The 6739-nt window shown below is 39.9% G+C and overlaps 1 protein-coding gene across 1 annotated transcript in view; it reads left to right on the forward strand.

The window, feature by feature from the left end:
• LOC307022322 (heterogeneous nuclear ribonucleoprotein R) overlaps positions 1-6739 on the forward strand; it is a 147840-nt gene that overhangs the window by 36728 nt on the left and 104373 nt on the right. The window lies entirely within an intron of this gene.

The following is a 6739-nucleotide window of genomic DNA, read 5'->3' on the forward strand; positions in this document are numbered from 1 at the left end:
GTCAGAAAATAAAACCCTCTCTCTTTTCCCCCGTACCCAAATCTCTAAAAACGGGGGTACAACGGAGCTGATCCAGATTTGCGTCCGATGTGACGTAACATCGGAAATGTGGACCTATCAGAAAGTTGCTATCAGAAACAATACACGACAGTTTTGGACGTAATATGGTCGGTGTTCAGATTAGCATCGCTAACACTCAGAGCTAACCTATACTGGAGAGCATGTGTGTGAAGAAGCAGGAAATAAAAAGGAACTCACCTTGTGGTATAACCGGCAAGAGAGAAAGCCTTTGAGCTCCATACTGTTTCAGAAATAATCCATGATATGGCATTTCATCACTGCAGTGTTTAGTTTAGACAGTAGCTACCGGGTCCCGCATGTACGACGGAGTATTAGGGCCACAATTAGAAGGAAAAAAAACTGAGAGATTTCGAGAATAAAGTCGTAATCATGGGCGTCGCAGCCTTTATATGAGGGTGGGACAAGTCCCCCCCACTTTTTGAAATGATTAGTTTAGACCCCCCCACTTTTACCATGTGGGAAGTCAGTGAATCGGTCTATCTCGCCGCACTTTGTAGAGTGCTGTGTCAGTGCTTCACTATCAAATCCATTCCACTTGATTATTGAGAGAATGCCCAAATCAATGAAAATCCGTACCATGTTTTCACTGCTACTTTGTACCAAGGCAGATTCTCACATAGCGCGCATGCTCAAGGAGTGTTGTCATAGTTGGAGAGCTCAGATCTGTTGTATGAAGCGATTTCTAGCGGAGGTTCAGAAAATGGTTAATACAGCGAAAATCAAAGCTGACGATCTCTTGGTTTGATATGTTTTCTCCCCCAGACAACATGGAAATAAGAAAAAAAATTAAAAGAAGAGGAAAGTAAGTCATCAGCTGGTAGCAGTTAATCAGTTAACAGGGATGGCGGCGGCAAAAGCGTCTCACTTCTGGAGAGGAGTTTCGTCTTTATGTCATTATAGAGAGATACAAATACTGAATAGTTTAGATGAGAAAAGGCATCGAAATGCCAGGTTACTAGTGTTTATCATGTAAACAGGGAACATGAATAACCAGATCTCTCTGTGCTCATGTAAACACCATATCCCCAATATGATCATAACCGGGATAATAAACGGCTTACTGATGTCCATGTAGAGACGCAGTCAGTGTGTTTTACAGTTCGATAAGAGATTATTTTCTGAGTTCTTTAACTTCGGTACTCTCTCTCAAAATGGTAATGTGCATTATGTTTTAATTATACTTCTTATCATTCAGAAGCTTTTTGTGTGTGTTTATGTTTTACTGAGTGCCTATAGGCAATTTCCATCCCAGTATTCAGTTAACTATTTATTTTCTGTGCACATTACATAGACAAGCTAATATTCTGCCTACTACTTGGGACTTTGAGTCTTCAAAATCTCCAATGTCACAGACTGGGACTTACTTTAGAGTCAGTTGTGTTTACATTCAGTATGACTTGTTATGATTCAATGTGAAAGAGTATACTGCTCAATAAATAATGATCACTTCACCACGTCTCTTGACATCTAGGCACTTGAGAGTGAGTCAGAGGCAGAATACAGGGACAGGAGAGAGGTCCATTGCTGAGGTGAGTGCAGTGGCGGTTCTACGGGGTGGCACGGGGTGGCAGCTGCCACCTCAGAAAAATGCCTTGCCACCCCAGCTGCCACCCCATTTGGCAGCTTTGTTTTGAAAGAAAAGTTGTGGCTCATCGGACATTTATGAGAGAAAATCTCTAATGTCCGAATGCAAGTGAACGCAGCACAAGACGCGAGCCTTGTAACCCCTCCCCCCCCCTGGCGCGAGCTTGGAAATATGATTGGCGGCGATTTCATTTGAACGGGAGGAGAGCGCAAAACGAGAAGCATTTCGGATACAAGTAGACAGAAGGAGTGAGGTATTTGCGGTCAGGGTATGGCTGGGGTAGGCTACAGCCATACCAATAAATGGCTTAGCCCCACCATGAAAAATGATGTTAAAGTAAGCAAAATAAAGTCTGCCAACTCGCGCGGAGTAAATCACACAGACAGCAGTTAGTAAGATTGATTTCAGTAGCCACTTGTCTGGAAATACCGAAGACTAGAAACGGTTTTGAAAACTTTTGTCACGTAGTGATCGTCTTCTCAATAGAACATCTTTGATAATGTCTTCTGGCCAATCAGAATCACGATAACGGCGTGGTGTTGTTGCAGGAAGTCCCGACGGAGAATACTTTTGCTGTAGTACATCTCGATATACATCGGTACAACTATAAGACCCCACAGTTTGATGATTGATAGGTGTGTGGGCTGTCTTTCATTTTGACACACAGAACAATAGGGGCTATCCACCCTTATCCACAATGTAAAGTAATTCACACAGCCTCTTCCCTCTCCTCTCTGTGAGGAGCAGCAGGTTCAGCTTTCAGAACAAAGTAACAAAAAACTAAAATCACATTCATTTTTTTAAATACGTCGTGTAGTAATATATATATATTTATTTTTCTTCTTAAGAGAGCACCAGAATGTGTATTTGATGTTAGTATTTCAAAAAATCTCCTGGGGGAGAATCCACCCAGAACCCCCTGCAGGGGTTGGGTTTTCAACTCTTTCACCTGTGGGGAAATTGCAGGATTGGCTCCAGGTCGCCCTTTTTATTTACTACAAGACAAATGTGCCTTTTTATTTCATACAGTTCAATTTGGATTGAGACAGTGAAATAATCTAAACCTCACGCGTGGCGTTTCACTGTCAAGGGGAGCCTGTATGTAATTACATTTCAAATACTGACTTGAGCCCCACCACTGTATGGGTTAGCCCTACCATAGATTACCCAACACAAATACTCTGGCGCCGCAACTGTTTGCGGTCTACTATGACAAAGAAGAGCCTGTCAAGTTTGGCTGTACTCAGCATTGAATCAAAACGCACCATATCTTTAAATCTTAATACGTTTGTGTGGCGTTTTGCTGATCAAGATGGTAATCGCCACATTCAGCTGTTATAGGCATGCCAACTTGATGCTTTGCTCACGGATGAGTCGATGAGAATAATAAACTGTTAAGATGATGACCTTACATGTGTAAATATATGTTTCTTCTTTGTGGGGGTCTGCCCCCAAAAAACAGTTTCAAGTCCTGAGAAAGTCAAATAAGACGGTGTGTAAAACTTCAGTGCCCAGCCAAAAAAAAGTAACCACTTTGATTTAACTAGGCCAGTAGGTATGGGCATTCCACTGGATAATAACTTCAGCGATGTATATGTTTTAGCTGAATACACGTTTTTTAACCCTAACTGATGCAGTTAGTCATTTCTTTAATGTTTGTTTTTTCTGATGTAAAGTCAAGGTTGTAACTGTTTGCAATGAAGTTGTGGGGCGCTGAACTGTTCCTTTGATTCTTTTGAATTATGATAGTAATTACAGGTCTTTCAAATTTGAAGGAGGGTGAGCAAGCATCTTGAGGAACGTTCATCATTAACTCCTCCAAAAAATATAGTTTATTTAATAATAACACTGAAGATTTGAATCATAACAGTGATTGACAGCTGATAGGAATAATATGATTGTTAATATTATCATATTCACACAGACACACATCGATGAGACAGTTAATTAATGTATTTATTGCAGCAGTCTGCATATTTGGTACCCCTGCTGGTCTAAGAGTGAAACCAACTCATTCAGTTAAAATTCATTAAATTACGTGTGCCACCTTATATATTTATATTTAAGGCTTTACTGATGTGCCACAACAATTTCACCTAATGTTATTGAGTTAAAATATCAATATTGTGGCTTTCCAAGTCAACATTGATTGATATGACTGCGATTAAATCAGAATATACTTCTGCCAGGGGATGCCACCCCTCAAATTCTCCTGCCACCCTCTGGCCACCCCATGAATATTTGTCTAGATCCGCCCCTGGGTGAGTGATAAGGGATATGACAGTTAAGAGTAAATTGTGATGTGGACTCTCATCCCAGAATTTTAAGGAAATCAGTGGAGATATTGAACAGGAAACATTTCAGTCAAGGGGCATCATATGACCAATATAGACAGAAGAGCAACTTTTATTTGAACATTTAAGTCAATGATACCATTCCTAGGTGAACTTAACATCGGTATGGAGTCAGATCAGTCTCAATATTAATAAATGCTCACAGAAGGATTCACAAATGTATTTTGCGATTTATATATAAATGACTCTCCACAACAATATCTCTCAATGCACTCACAAATATTTATTGTTGTATATAAATGTACAAAGAATAGGCATTTAAACTGCTTTTTATTAGTTCAAAGACGGCTCTAATAATCAAATATCTTTCCTTTCTTTACTACTGGATGAAATTACAAAATGTACCCATCATTTTCCTCATGCTAGTATAGCCACATGAAAGTATCAAACCACCTGTTAAAATGCACCAGAATACAGGAAATCTTTTTTTTTTCGTGGTGGTGGTGGGGGACCCCCACACCCCCCATTAAAAATATCCCCACCACATTCAGGATGCTTCCTACGCCCATGGTCGTAATAATACGAGAATAAAGTCATAGTTACGAGAATAAAGTCGTAATGTTACGAGAATAAAGTCATAATTACGAGATAAAAGTCGTAGTTTTATAAGTGACTTCAGAAGGTGACAACAGCAACGTCCTACATGTGGAGCATCTTGTGAAGCAGTACTTTAGTTTAGGTTTCTCAAATAACGAAATACTTAATCCTTTGGCACATCAGCATCAGATTATCATAAGTATTAGAACTTTGAAAAGGTTGTGCAAGAAACTATGTCTATTATTTCGAAGAAAGAACTAAACGGACTTGGAGGAGATTGTCTCCTTTCTGCAGGAGGAAATGGCTGGTTCTGGCCGACTACAAGGCTATCGTTGGTTACATCTACGATCTGTTCAAAGGGATTTGTTGTTTCACAAGAAACTGAGACTTGTAATCAAGGCTTTGGATCCAGAAGGAGTCGAACGATAGCCTTGTAGTGGAATCGGAATGAGCTCCCCATCGAAATCAGGACAGCAGAAAGCCTACATCTTCCGGCGCAGACTGAAAACTCATCTCTTTCGACTCCACTTCGAGCGATAGAATTACTAACAAAGAATTGCTAACAAAGCACTTATATAGGCTACTAATAAAGGACTGGCTTATCTAAAGCCAGTTGAGTAGCACTTTTGTTTTAGCTCTATGAAACCTGATGTACTTGTATGATTCTGTTTTCTTCAAGTTTGTATCTTCTTGGTCGAATGCACTTATTGTAAGTCGCTTTGGATAAAAGCGTCAGCTGAATGCAATGCAATGTAATGTAGTCGGCCAGAACCAGCAATATTTCCTCCTGCAGAAAGGAGACAATCTCCTCCAAGTCCGCTTCTCAAGTCACTTATGAAACTACGACTTTAATCTCGTAATTATTACTTTATTCTCCTAACATTAAGACTTTATTCTCGTAATTATTACTTTATTCTCGTAATGTTACGACTTTATTCTCGAAATCTCTGTTTTTTTTTCTAAGTGTGGCCCTAATACTCCGTCGTACACTTGAGCTCAGCCCCCTCCTCTTTTTTTTTTTTTTTAAAGCTTTATACCCAAAATCAGCACTTTTGAAAATACGAAGTGAAATAGAGGAATATGAGGCATGGCTAGAATGGTTGATCTGTTTGGTATTTTGAGCAAAATACTTCATAGACATGTTTTTTATATATTTTTATATATCTGAGACCTATGCTATTGCCTAAAAATAGCATGATAGGTGACCTTTAAGTATATTTAGATGCTAATACTAATAATTTTGTACTTTTACTTGAGTAACATTTTGAATGCAGGAATTTTAATTGTACTTTTACTGACACCAAAGAACACGTCCCGACGGACCCCACTGTTGTGTCGCCTCACGTCTCCTGCGTCTTGGCCAAAAAGTCGCACTGGAACCATCGACTGGAACACACCGCAAAGACTTCAGCCGACGGCCAAGTAGCACGTACAAACTGCGCATGCATGAGTCGCAATAACTCTCCTTACCAGCAGGCGGCAGTAGTGTGTATTCGTCATTCAAAAGAGGCAACCGGAAGACAGACTGTTAGTATGGCCTTTCTAGTATGCCTATATGGATGAAATGAATGTTGTTTCAAATGTGAAAAACATACTTCAGAAACTACCCTATAAACTCAGAGACAAGTGGAGGAATAGAGCATGTCAGCTACAGGAAGAGCGTGGGCATCGAGCTACATTTCCTGACGTTGTCGACTTCATGGAGAGACAAGTGAATATACTGTCAGATCCTCTGTTTGGATACATCCAAGATGATAAACTATCTACAACTTTCAAAACCTCTACCTTTTCGAAAGAAAGGTCAAGACCAAGAGCAAGCAGCTTTGCAACAAATGTTACCTGCCCAAGAACACCAGTGCTAGAAAATACAACAATAAATGGACTGAAGATACCTGCATCCAAGGGTTTAACTTTGGTTTGAGAAGTGGCGGGGACACAAAACAGGGGGTCCTCCGTAATGAAACATTTTCTCAATTGAATTCCATTTCCTGCCTTTCTACAAAAATATTAGGGACTATAGTGTTCACAAATTCAAGGAAAAATGTGTAGAGTATATAATGAGTATGCACACTTATCTAGTATCCTATCCATGTGAACCTGTTTTATTTGTGACGATCTCACATCCTCTAGGGGGGTCCGGGGGCATGCACCCCGGGAAGATATTTTTCTTTAAATTGAAGTT

The sequence above is a fragment of the Notothenia rossii genome (genome assembly GCF_949606895.1).
Source record: "Notothenia rossii genome assembly, chromosome: 10".
Classification (NCBI taxonomy): Eukaryota; Metazoa; Chordata; class Actinopteri; order Perciformes; family Nototheniidae; genus Notothenia; species Notothenia rossii.